General features: G+C 34.4%; 1 protein-coding gene across 1 annotated transcript in view; it reads right to left on the bottom strand.

The window, feature by feature from the left end:
• The window catches only part of LOC131848720 (bromodomain-containing protein 4), a 73,075-nt gene extending 58,726 nt beyond the window's left edge, over positions 1-14,349 (bottom strand). Inside the window, exon 1 of the mRNA XM_059198660.1 lies at positions 14,102-14,349. The gene's annotated coding sequence lies outside the window, so the exon portion shown is untranslated. The remainder of the gene's footprint in view (positions 1-14,101) is intronic.
• Between the last annotated feature and the right edge of the window lie 663 nt (positions 14,350-15,012).

The raw sequence follows: 15,012 nt of genomic DNA on the forward strand, positions 1-15,012 counted from the left end.
AAGGGTCGGCAACGCGCACGTAACAACCCTAGGTGTTTCAGGCGTCTTTCGTTTCAGTTAGGCCGTATGCTTATTTGGCACCTACGTACTATAATTGGCTTTTTTTTCGGACTACTCTAATGCTGTTGGCCGCAGCTGGCCTTTACAGCTTCACCGGTCGATAGGGAGATGGCACTCCAAACCCGCGGAAGGACTTATGGAGCGGCCAACTCCCGCCTGACGGATACGACTTTAGTTTGAGGGCACCGCTAGGGGTTCGGACCTCGGCTCAGGCCGTCGTAACATCGCTCCCCGTTTGAATTGGACGGGGGATCGATCGGAGGGGACTATAATTAGCATTGGTGTTTTAATGTATAATATGTGAGCATTTTGAAAAAAAAAACATTGAAGTATCTCTATCAGTTATCTAGTACCCATAACAAAAACTCTGCTTAGCTCAGCATATTGCTGCAGCCGCGTTACAGCGCTGATTTTCAGAGACCTTACCCACAAAACAAATTGTACAAAAAAAATATTATAGGTACTTACTATTTCGTAAATACCACACTAATTACGATTCTTTTATAATTTCAAATAGATAACGATGTTTTGTCAATATTAACAATAATCTGTGGATTGCGTCACTGCAATCAGTTTTATTGAATACAATTTGATACGATGTAAGCAAATATTCTTACTTACTATGCTTGTTATCTGTGCATTTCACGTGACAGATAAATGTCCGATTAATGTCCACTATGGAATATTGCAACGTCAAAATTATCTGACAATCCTCTAAGACAATTACTATGCAATATTTCGTACACAATCAGTTCTCCAAATGAAATTCCTAACATTTTGCGCCAAGACCACATCTCGAAAGCATCAAAATTCGGAATGATTTCGAGATGAGAAGGACTGACAAAATACTCAGCTCAGCTTCTTTCCAAATAAATGTTGTACATGTTTACAGATTCAGTTTTAAATTCAATTTTGGGAGAATAGAGTGACCACCAGCTGATACTATTGCAAAAGCAAATAGTCTAATCAGTGTTCGTAACCCAAACAGACCAGCCCCCACAAGCAGCACCCGTAGATGAGTATGACGGATGAAACAGCCATCATTGCACTCAACCATATTAGAGGGAGCACATTGTTGCGGCCCACCACGCCGCCACAAGTTTGAAATTATAGCATGTTTTGGATTTTACGTGAGATTTCCAGGTACATACAAAAGAAGTCTCAGACTCGTAGAAAAATATGGAGAAGGATCCCAGTCAGCATTAGCTGATAAATTATGACCGCATCAAATTCAAAACCCGTTGCAATGTTCATGTATATAGGCGTACAAACATTCGTTACCGTGTGACCATCAGCCAACTAACAGAGGTAAACCGGGCTGCTAAAAAGCAGTAAACCAGATTGGTCCCGGCAGTTAATCGACGTGTGCAATGCTTTATCGCCAACCACAAAGGCACCGTTTGCGTAGGAACATCAAATTTAACAATCGATGTCTATTGAAATGCCGTGTTTTGCAGTGAAACCATTATTACGTACAACTGTTTTGTTTGTACATATGGATTGGTACGTAATATCCGAAAGTATGCGATCTAAAGAATTATTCGGATTAATACCAGCTGACAAATTTCACCATCGTACTACTCTGTAGAAACTAAAATACCATCCTGATCATCTGGATGAATGGGGGCCTTCCACTGTGCGTTTTTCCAGAAACTTTTTACCACATTGTGGAATCACCTTCCAGGAATCCAATTTCCGAACCGTTATTGAAACCTACAAAAAAGAACTTATTCCTTCCTATAAAGCCGGCAACGCACTTGCAATTTCATGGGAGACAGTAGTCACTTACCATCAGGCGAGCGGTAACCCCGTTGCCACCTATGTTATAAAAATTTGAGAAAATTACGTTTATTGTCCGACTGCCATGCAAAGGATTTTATTTCGCAGACGACTATCGCCATAATCCTCTACTGTATTAATAATTTATTTCATTTATTCACGTAGGACATTTTACATATATACAAGTAAAGTTTTTTATATTAATATATTTTCTCCCTACCATACAGTTCCATATCATAATAATGACATCACCTATTCACCATCATCACCTAAATACAACGGGTATATAGTCAAAAACGTGTTTCTGAATTTTGTAGCATCAAGTTTTAAAATTTATTATCTTTGCATAGTAAATATAAAACAAAGTCACAGCCGTTGTCTGTTCGCTTATATATTTCAAATTACGCAACGGATGTTAATGCACTTTTCAGAAATGGAAAAGAGTAATTCAAGAGAAAGGGTTATATGTGTAATAAATGCCTGTTATAGTAAGGAACAAGTCGATAAATTGAAAGATTTGTAATGATGCATTGTAGTTTAATATAAAATGAACTTTGGGAACAGCGAAGCAAAAATTGTTGTAGGCGTCATCGAATGTAGGTGGCACGAACCAGTTCGTTTGTTGTTAGGACGTTCTACTTCATATTTATTTTTATAAATAGATAGATAGATAGATAGACGTACTACATTTTAATCCTTACTAATATTATAAATACATGCGAAAGTAACACTGTCTGTCTCGACTTTGCGCAGAAAACTACTGAACCGATTTAAATGATATTTGGTGTACGGATAGTCTATACCCCCAGAAAGGACATATGTTTTTTAATGCGAAAAATATAAAAAAATTGTATGGAAGTATAGTCATTTTTAAAGCTAGAAAGAAGCTTGAAACTTTTTCTTTTTGGGTTAGATTATGAATATTTTTTCTTCATTTAGTCAAGGCCATTATAAGACGTGGACGATAAGACTAGATGATAAGATAAACATGGGGTCAGGTCAGTTAGCCCATCTTGGTAAATTCACCTTGAATTTATAACGGTTTCCAGGGGGGACCACATAGAGGGCAACCTGACATTGTACATTGCTAATAATGGGGTTATTAGTCCACATTACTAACAACACCCTCCCCCTCGCCAGTCTAAAAGTCCTACAGAGGGTTTGAAGTACAGAGAGCACTTCGTACTCACATCTGTTTCTTTCGATGAAACTTTTGTGCCCACACTTGTAATATTTCTGTCAACACTTCAGAACCTTTCTTCTTCCCTTACTTTACGTCTCCACTCACATAGATTCAAGTTCAATAACGGTCTCGGTGACCTAGTGGTTTAACACATCGCCTTATTTTCGATGGTCGATTGAGTACACGATTCGATTCCTCGCATTGCACAAATATTTGTATTCATGAATATGATTGTTTACATCTGTCTGGGTGTTTTCTATGTATAATATGTATGTATTTACGAAAAAAAATTATCTATGTATTTGTATCAATTATCTAGCACCCATAACACAAGCTTTAGCTAGGTTAACTTGATCTAGATGGCGCTGTGTGAATTATTCTGAGATTATTATATTATTTCTAATGTAAAACAGTCCACGCTAAGACCGCGCGTCGAATGTACGCGTTACTAATAAGCCATGTAGCACACTATCAAATAAACTCAGTAATGTACAACATACAGTACAATTATTTCACTTATATACTCACTACCTATAAACTACACTAAACAAATATATTATGCAGCGACACCTGATCACATCATATATAATGCTACAGAGGTAAGGTGATACCACCGCGCTGTACTTTTAAGGCCAACAGCATTAGAAAAGCTAGTTAATCCCAAAAAATAGATTATCAGAATTGTACAGTTAAATATTCAATTACTCGTGAGTAGTCGAAGTCAGTTATTGATTAACAGTGGGCATCCAAAAGCCCGTAGGGTAAATAAATAATACTTCGTAAACACAATGTCATACGGCATAACAATGTGTATTCAAAGCCCTTGTTATGCGTGAATCGTATCCTGTTACTGCGTCGCTTTACTATCGACTAGTACCCCGGGACCTCTCTTATAGAATCTCTATTTTTTTTTAATTAGTTTCAGAGGCACAAGTCCTCTCTTATTTAACGATTTCTATTTATTTTTTAATTAAGTACAGACGGTGTTAGTCGTTTACACTGTAGTTGTAGGTGATTAAATATTATTATTTTTAGTTTTATATAGTAGAACCAATTCGTGACGTTTTATAAAATATCTAGTTTAAATTTAATATTATTGCCTACTAGCTATGACCGCGGTTTCACCTGCATGAAATGTATAGCCTATGTGTTATTTTGGAGTATAAGCTATATTACTGTAAAGTTCCATCAAATTCTGTTCAGTAGTTTTTGGGTGGAAGAGTAACAAACAACCATCTAACCATCCATACTTTTAACTTTCGCGTTTTTAATATATTAGTAAGATTAAGTGAATAGAATAGAATAGAATAGAAAATCATTTATTCAAACAAACTTACATTGAAGCACTTTTGAATAGTAATTACATTTTTTTTTATGAATTTCTTACACAATTGTAAAATTGTTAGTATAAATATTATATTAGAATAGAAATATAATAATGTATATTATAGGATATGGAAGTGTATTTGAAAAAATCTTAAAAGCATAATCCACAGTTGAACAAAAAAATCTACAGTCCAATTGAAGAACATCTCTTTTGAAGTTAATTAAGAAGAAATACAAGACCTACTTGTTTATAGAGTATGGTAAGCTACGTACATTTTATTGAACAAGTGGCTCATACAGATCACAATGTGTTCAGGGCCCTTTATTCCGTCCACACGAGTGCGGGTGTCAGATTTCATTCACCGCTCGACAGACTTACGTACACACAATGTATAAATATGTATGTATATATCATTTCACTTTGTAAGCTGTGTTTTGATCAATGAGAAGGATACAGGTACAGACTTAAGGGTTACTCTTAATAGAACTGCAATAATCGGCAAAGTGCTGACACCACTAGTGTTTCTGACGTGCACAGGTTACAGTAATGTTTCCATCATTTGATCAGAATGCTTGTTTTTCACCAAGATATTTCCTTTCAGACTACTCTAATGCTGTTGGCCGCAACTGGCATTTACAGCTTCACCGGACGATAGGGGGCGAGTGCAGATGGCACTCCAAACCCGTGGAAGGACTAATGGAGCGGCTGAAGACCAACTCCTGCCTGACGGATGCGGCTTTAGTCTGAGGAGTCTCGTAATTTCGATCCCCGTTTAAATTCGTCCAATTTAGGATTTATTTAGGAGATCGAACAGAGGGGCTTAAAAAATATAAAAAGACCTATAGGACACATCTCCGTCCTTCGGAACAATTCACAGTACAAAAACCTGATTAAAGTGTGTAGTTTGGTACAAAACTGGATGGTAATCCAGCACTATATATGCCTTAAAAGCTAAATTATATAGACGCATGCAATATAAGCTAGATAAGGCTATATAAAGCTATGTAAATATCTCAATTATGATTCGTTCGTCATTCCACTTATCTGCGCAAACTCGTGCAGCTCATGTAGGTAAATCCCCGAATGAAATGGAGGTTTTATATACTTCGAATGGCAAACAAGCTCACTGATCGCCTGATAGTAAATGGTAGCCGTCACCTCGATAAATATACATGTATATGTATATTTATCGAAGGGTTAGTAATATTCATCTATACATATAAATAAAATTGCGAGTGTCTGTTTGTAATAACCGTTTTTTACTACATGCATATGAATATAAATACGGTACTTACACCAAAATATCATCTTTTATTATTTTTGTCTGTCAGTCTGTCTATCTGTTTGTTCCAGCTAATCTTTGAAATAGCTGGACCGATTTGACGGGACTTTTATTGGCAGGTAGCTGATGGAATGAGGAGTAACTTAGGCTACTTTTATTTTAGTAAGTTAAATTCCATGCTCAAATAAAATTCCATTTCAGTCTTAAATAAAATACTGAAATGAAAATAAACCTATGAATTTTCATCACAAATGCTAGATTTATTCGAAATTGATTGGTCAAGTAGTTCATGAAGCAGAATTTTATGTATTTTTTTATTTGTTTCCCTTCTGTTGTGTTTAATTTCCCACTACAGATATATTTATAGTTTTTTATACTTCCGCCGCGATTAGATACGGCATAACTTTTGATTGTTTAAACTTTTATATGTTTCTCTGGAAAAAATGTTAGTCATTCCATTCCTCCTATAATGATTTATTAAATTAATGATCAACGATAGCAATAGGGATTGTTTTCCCATATTTCCCAAAGTAAATTCAATTCAAATTCAAATTAAAAAATCATTTATTCATGTAGGACATTTTAGCCGTTTATGAACGTCAAGTTTTACATTATAATTTTTTTCCCTACCGTCCAGTTCGGTATATAGATCCAATTGAGAGGAACTGGCAAGAAATTCAATTGAATTAAAACAAGAGTTTATTTTTAATGGATAATAATGGAATTGTCTCCCGCCTGCGCTAACAGTTTTGGCAGAGCACACGTGGAGGATCATAAGAGGAGCATGAATAGAATAGAATAGAATAGAAAATCATTTATTCAAATAAACTTACATTGAAGCACTTTTGAATAGTCATAACATTTTTTTTAATCTACCGCTCATTCGGAATGCTGTCTCATCACAAGAAGAACAAGCAAGAAACTTGTGTATTGAATGTTTTTTCTATTTTATTATTTCATTGAATTAGTGCTAATCGGTGGTTTGTATTCACACACTTAAACTTAAATTGTAAGTAAGAATAAAATAGAAAAAACATTCAATATACAACAACTGGTTAAACAATTAATAAGAGAAAATAAGTCATAGTGATTAGAGGTCAGGTCAGCTAGCCCACTGTGACAAATTCACTAGGAATATATCGCGATGGTTTCTAGGGGAAACTGCGCGGCCGTCAACCTGACATGGTACATTCCCCCTGTAAATAAGAGTAGTAAATACCACACTGGTAAAGTATAATACAGTATGTCCATCATACTAAACAAGTACCGTTTAATATTAACTCTTTATTATTACGTATGTAAATACACTTTCAAATAGAAAGTGTTTAATTTGCATTTCTTTTTATTAATGTTTATTACAATAGAATTTAGTGATGGGTCATGTTTTGAATACTACTCACGTTTGAATGTCGGCGTAAATTGTAAACAAGGTACATTTAGAACACCCTATACGTAAAAACAAAAAATGACACAAATTATAAAAAAAATACAATATACAATATTGACCTGTACTAATCACTTATTCTTGGGGGATTGGGATTTTTAGTAACCCCTTTACTAAAAATCCCAACCCCCCCAAGGTACATTTAGATCAGCCTATACGTAAAAACAAAAAATGATACAAATTATAAAAAAAAATACAATATAAAATATTGACTTGTACTAATCACTTATTCTTGGGGGGGTTGGGATTTTGAGTAAAGGGGAATTGTAATCCCATTTCTAACAATTTACCATGTTAGGTGGATCTCGACAGAAACCATAGTGATTTTTTTTAAGAGATGATAATGGAATGGTGCACCCGCTTGCGTTAACGAACGGTTTACACTGGCGGGGAACCAGAGGATGATACGATGAACATGAGGTCAAGTCAGTCAGCCCATTGTGATAAATTCACCAGGAATTTATTACGATGGTTTCCAGGGGGAACCGCGTGGAGGTCAACCTGACATGGTACATTGCTAGTAATGGGGTCGTGGATAATTGGAGTGTCTGTTTGTAATATTCAAATAACCGTTTTTCGCTACGTGCATATGAATATAAACACGGTATCAAAATAACATTTTTGCTAATTTTTGTCTATCTGTCTGTTTGTTCCGGCTAATATCTGAAATGGCTAGCCCAATTTTGATGGGACTTTTATTGGCAGTTTGCTGATGTAATAACGAAAAACTTAGGCTAATTTAATTTTAGAAAAATAAAGGTAAATTCCACTCGGACGAGGCCGCGTGCGCAGTTAGTACAAAATAAAAGCTCAATGTAGGTACTAGTTGTGTTACGAGATACTTCCACTGCGAATAATAACAAACACACCGGATTGTGCCCAAACCTTTTTCTCTGTTTGTTTAATTTTTGATCTGGGGCAACCATATGTTGGATATAATGTGAGATGAACCAAGTCTGTGAAAACAAAGTCATTATATGATTGATTAGCGCTCGCAGTTTCCCCCCTACTAAAATTTATAGCCCATGCTTTATTCTGACGTATCTTATTTAATACTAACTGTAGCCGCGACTTCATCCGCGTGGAATTTAAATTTATTTTTCTAAAATAAAAGTAGCCTAAGTTACACACCTTACTTTTTGAAAAGATTGGTCCAGCCATTTCAGAGATTAGCCGGAACAAATAGACAGTCAGACAAAATTGTAAAAAATGTTATTTTGGTATATGTACCGTATTTATATTCATATGCATGTAGTAAAAAACGTTTATTTCAATAAAACAAACAGATACTCCAACTTTATTCATATGTATAGATTATAAACGCGAAAGTTTGCGTGAAAGAGTAACAAACATACATCCATCCATCCATCCATCCATACTCGCAAACTAACATGATTTACAATCAAGCCATACATATACGGAGATATTCTATTACTAAATTAACCAAACTAAATAAAAAAAAGTCTTATTCCGTATCAGTATAAACGGCCCAGTCTACAGTACCGTTTTACTTTTGATAACCACGGGTTCGATTCCCCGCATAATGTAAACATTCGTGTTTATGAGTATGATTGTTTGTATTGGTCTGGGTGCTTTCTATTTATGTATTTTTAATGGATGTTAATGGAATAGTGCCCCTTCAGCATAAACCATTAGCGAGGGGGGCTCGCTAATGGTTTATGCTGAAGGGGCACCAGTGGATAAGATAAGCATGAGGTCAGGTCAGTTAGCCTATCGTGGCAAATTCACTAGGATTTGTTTTTATGGATGATAATGGCATGGTGCACCCGTCTGCGCTATCCGTTTACGCTGACGGGGCACCAGTGGGTAAGATGAGCATGACCTTAGGTTAGTGAGCCCATCGTGGTAAATTCACCATGAATTTATCACGATAGTTTCCAGGGGGAATGGCGTGGGTGTTAATCTGATATGGTACATTTATAGCAGTTAGTACACCTTACTAACAATCCCCCTCCCCCCTCACTGGTAATTTATCACGATAATTTGTATGTATATTATTATTATTATTCCATTTATTTCGGATATATATCCATCCATATTATGTTAGTAAACAAGTTATAAACTATGTTAGTAAATTACAATTTTATACATTTAATTCATATAGTTATATTTATGTCTTTGTCCACGTCCAGAAGCCCTCGGTCCGCAGCAATGCAGCGATATCCAGTGCCCCTGAAGTGGACAATCCGACATATTAGATATGGTGTTTAGGAGGCTGTTTGCGCTCCCCGAATTCTACACATCAGTGATGCAGTTCTATTTCGCATTATGGCTTCAAAGCCATCTATACGCGTTGCTGCAAACATCTCTAAAAAGCATCTAAATATATCTAAGTATTTATATCAGATGTCTAGCACCCATAACACAAGCTCTGCTTTGCTTAGGACTAGATGACGCTGTGTGAATTGTCTTAGGTTATTCATGGTATCTTTGTACATGCAATGAGCTGTCACCTTCATTACCACTCCAATTATTTACCATTTAAAGTACTTACGCTAACATTACACAGATTTCTTAGCTCATTCCCATCGCAGATCATTGTTCAGACAATTAACTATTACTGGTATTTAATTACACAAATGTAAGTAACACCACAATAAACAAAGACTATATTTTTTGCAGTTCAATAAATCGAGAGTTATGACAATTATGGGGAGGGGATTATTAGTAATGTGAAGTAATGACCCCATTGCTAGATATGACATGATTGACCTCCACGCGATACCCTTAGAAAACATCATGATATTTTTCCCGACCTACGTTGACGTTTTTTTTGGCACGTAGGGAAATCATCCTCCACTGGTGCCCCGCCAGCGTAAATGCGGGTATACAATTTCATAATCTTATTAATATCTGACGACCTCGGTGGTATAGTCGTTTAGCACACCGCTTTACGTCCAATGGTCGCGGGTTCGATTCCTCGCACGGCATAAACATTTGTATTCATGAGTATGATTGTTTGTATTGGTCTGGGTGTTTTGAAAAAAATATATATGTATGTATTTGTATCAGTTGTTTAGTACCCATAACACAAGCTTTAGCTACCTTAACTTGGGACTAGATGGCGCTGTGTAAGGAAAGAAAAATGAATAAAAAAAATGTATATTATAAACGCGAAGATTTGTGATTATGGATGTAAATTTGTTATTCTTTCACGCAAAAACTACTGAACGGATGATGAAACTTAACCTAACCTAAACTACAGTAATATAGTTTATACATCAGAACAACATATAGGCTATAAATTTCACGCGATTGAAACCGCATACACGACTAGTATGGATTAATTAATATAACAAAATATTGAAGTGTTTACAAGTTTACATAGAATACTAATGCAATACCATGTAGTCTTGTAACTAACTACACAATAGTAATGTTAACATTATAGCATGTAATTGTTGCGAATTACGTAAGCGATCCGCCTTATGCCTATGTCTAATTGGCCTCATCAGTTTTCACATCCTTAACTACTCACTAACCAGACATTCACAGCACATAGAAATCATTGTAACAAAGAACGTACTCCGTACTACGTATTGTACTGTATCCAAAGTGGAAGATTATTAATAATATTAGTCTTGGTGGTCTAGCGGTTTAGCACACCGCTTTACTTCTGTTGGGCGTGGGTTCAAATTCAAATTCAAAAATCATTTATTCATGTAGGACATTTTAGCCGCTTATGAACGTCAAATTTTTACATTCTAATTTCATTTTTTTTCCCTACCGTCCAGTTCGGTATATAGATCCAATTGAGAAGAACTGGTAAGAAATTCAAAACTTTTTTTTTAAAGTCAGTTTATTTAGAATGTACTATATATTTATATAGGTGTCTATGTCATATGGTTAATTTCCTCACACGGTACAAACATTTGTATTCATGAGTATGATTGTTTGTATTGGGTGTTTTCTATGTATATTTTATAGCATGTTAAAGTTTATACCAGTTGTCTTGTACCCATAACACAAGCTCTGCTTATATCGGGACAAGATGACGCTGAGTTATTTGTCTTGAGATATTATTTACCCGTACTAATGTACGGGTAAAAACATTGCTATCAATATAACATTAGGTTTATAACATATTAGGTCGAGTTCCAGAAAATCCTCTTGGTCCGCTAGCTAGTAACAGGTTGAGATGACCAATTCCGCCCGATCCAAAACCTTAGAAAGTTGTGTTAAGCTTATAACCATTTTGGAAATTACGACTGGCAGTAAATAATAGATGAAAAATCCCTTGGCAGAGAAATATCCTATGAAAGTGTCATGGTTAATTCAACAAAGTTTCAACTTTCTATAGATGGTGGTAGAATTTAAAATCCGTCATGCAATTTCTAATTTATTCATTACAAACCAAAGAATCAGATCTTTCCTCTTTGTAATATAAATTTAGATAGACAAGCTCATAAGACAATAGAAATCTTCATCAAATAGACTTAATACAAACACTTGAATAATCATTTTTGTGATTGTAGGTCTTCATTCAGTATGCAAATTTAGCTCTAAAGAATGGATTAGAAACTCTGCTAGTGCAGTCAAACAAACATTAGATGATATAGATGTGTCTGAGAATACAATGCATGATAAAAACTTCAAACTATTAAAGGTCAAGAGTTTAAATAGACAAAAAATAGAGGTTTTCTATAATTTTACTAACATTATAAAAATGAAAAATTTTTGAGTATAGAAGAATAGATAATTGATGATTTACTCTTTCATGCAAAAACTAATGAATAGATTTTGATGAAACTTTACAGTAATATAGTTCATATATTAGAATAACACATCTTAATATTAAAAACGTGAAAGTTTGTTAGTATGGATGGATGTTTGTTGCTCTTTCACACAAAACATATTGAACGGATTTTGATGAAACTTTACAGTTATATAGCTTATACATTAGAATAACACATACGCTAAAAATTTTTATGACGGTGGAACCACAGGCACAGCTAGTAATTTGATATCTAAGCGAAAACTTAACTAATGTTTATTTTACTACAATCAGTGGATTCACACATTCTTCTACCTTCATACTATCTCTTAAATGATTTAATAATACATACATACACACATACCCCGCAATTTAGATAAGATATGTACTAATCACAACTTGCTAGTATTATTTATAAGAACACTATGATTCATGAAATAAAGTATGTCAGGAAGTGTCATATGATAATATTTTAGTTAAAACACTGATTAAACAATTATAACCGTACCATACAAAAATGTTCCAGTTGATTTTCTTGCCAGAAGACTGGCAGTAGCTTTAGAATGCACAGTGATACTAGACAGCCTCAATGGTGTAGTGGTTTAGCAGACAACCTTACTTCCAATGGTCGCGGGTTTGATACATTGCACAGCACAAACATTTATATTCATGATTGTTTGTATTGGTCTAGGTGTTTTCTACGTATTTACGAAAAAAATATATCTATGTACTTGTATCAGTTATCTAGTACTTATAACACAAGCTTTAAGCTACCTAGCTTAAATAACTCTGTATATTGTCTCGAGATAAAAAAAAGCACATGAGTAGACATTTTAGATGGGAAGCCACTCTACATGACTGCATCACAGAATGGATTTCCTTATAATATTGGAACTGCTTACAAATATCCTTGAAAAAATTTACTTCTTCTCAACTAACTGGATATTCAGCTAGCAACAACAGTGGTATAATAATAAAGCCTTTTTCCCCAAGGTAGAAGAACATTCAATGGTTTACATAATCGCCTGCAATTCTGAGTCTTGGCATATGCTTCCTCTAGCTCTCTCCATTCAGCTCTGTCTTCCGCAATCCTATTCCAATCATAGAAGACTTCTAGGTCATCAATAGAATTACTAGAAATTATTAATATAGTTAATCAGGTTTGAATAAGGCTACTAAATAAGATATTTAGATCTCTTTGAACTAAACTTGTGTAAAGTTTAAAAGTATCTAGAACTATTAATTGTTACACAACAACAGATAGATAGATAGAAGATAACAGAATGTATAAGAAACAACTTCAACAATGTCAGAAATTGTAAAATTATTACACACCAACAGCCAATTCTATATAATCATGTCTGATAATAATTACAGAATAATATACAATAAAACTCATTCTATAACCCTTATCTAATTTAATTTGTAACATGTTCATGTTAAGTTGTAGCAATGAATTAAAGATTTCATTTAATTACTTTTATTACAAAAAAAATCTAATTCCATATGGACTAAGTTAGGGGCAACAGCTACTAACTAATAAAACTAATCAATTACTAGGAAATTGATAAACAAAAACATAAACGATTGGTAAAATGATAAAAAAATGTTGATGTTTCTAAGTGTTCTAAAATAAATTATGTATTTAAAACTTTGAAATAAAATTCAACCAACCTATTTAACTTGGCAAATATGACTGTACCAGGACATCATAGTCAGAATAACAGTCGTGGATTCATACAAGATTTATCGTAATCCAGCATGTAGAAAAAGACTGGATTAAAGTGCTAAAAGTTGACGCAAGACGTTACCTCTCCGTACGCATGATTCTCGTTCTATTTACAAATCACACAAGACACCTAGAAAACGTATAATCGTGAATATATTGTACAAATTTATTCTTAAAATAAGCAAAAATGATGTCACTATAGCAGCTGTGGTTGTGAGCGGCCTACACTTCTTATGTCACGCTTAATCTTATAGGGTCAACTTTAATTGCTTCCAGTGATCAGCCGAACTCAGACTAAACGGCTGCCGCATGAATCTAACATTTCGTAATAGGTCGCGGCCAAAACAATAATACACGGCACACTTTCCATTATGCATAGGGAGCGACAACTTTGCCATACCGTTCGCAATCTCTCTCTATCGTTCTTGCAACTAACCCTCTGATTAGAACGAGATACAAAATTGTCAAAACTTTATGAAATAAAAAGTATTTACACGCAACACAAAACTAATTAAAAGTAAATATTTTGTAATGAATGTATAAAAACTTAACTAGCCCTTACCGTGATTAGGTAAACATAAATCCAAAATAAATGTCACGACGAGATATGGACAAAAACAAGGCACAAAACACTCACTAACACCTTTCTAGTTAAAACTTGTGGTTAACACGTGGATATATGCAAAAACACAGGCAGAATAATCACAAACACTAAAAACGAAACAGCAACTTCACTAAAATGTTTATTTACAAAGACTGGAACACGACATCACGGATAGTAAACTGAGACGTCTGTAGCACTGGCATAAACTTCGGCCATTTTGCTTGCTGTCGTAAAAGAAAGAGATACCTTGTTTTTATCAGCCAATGACCGACGAGCAACAATAAACCATAAGTCGTCATAAACAAACAACTGTCAAAAGTGTTCATTGACAAAAATAATTGTTTTTATTCTTTATGGAGTTTTATAAAATACGTAACTGGAAGATCGTCATTGTACTCACTTATAAAAGAAATATAATATGACACAAGTTCAATATTGAACCAAAACTTATCTATAAAGAGACATGCCACTAACACTATTTTCTCTTTGCGTACTTAGTATATATTTGAGAAAATAATCCTCACCTTTTAATTACTCTATGGTGTAGGTAGACATTTTTTTTATTCGGTTTATTATGAACTCTCTAATCTATTGCCAATGGCGCCAAATTTGATTAGTTTTAAATCTTTATTTTATAGTTTGCATCCGTTTTTATGAAAATCATAAATATTTATATTGTCTCATTTCTTCAGTAAAGTTGTACACATAAAATGATATTTTCTTATTGTGGAACTTGTGTGATTTTCTTGGTACATTCTATTTCGCATAAAATCAATGTATGAACCACATTGATATATAATAAACATAATACAGCATTTAAATGAAATATGACTTTTCAGATGTTAATAGCAAGTAGTAGTGGCAAAAAT

Source organism: Achroia grisella, unplaced genomic scaffold (assembly GCF_030625045.1).
Source record: "Achroia grisella isolate CSIRO2021 unplaced genomic scaffold, CSIRO_AGI_Agris_v1 utg1090, whole genome shotgun sequence".
Taxonomy (NCBI): domain Eukaryota; kingdom Metazoa; phylum Arthropoda; class Insecta; order Lepidoptera; family Pyralidae; genus Achroia; species Achroia grisella.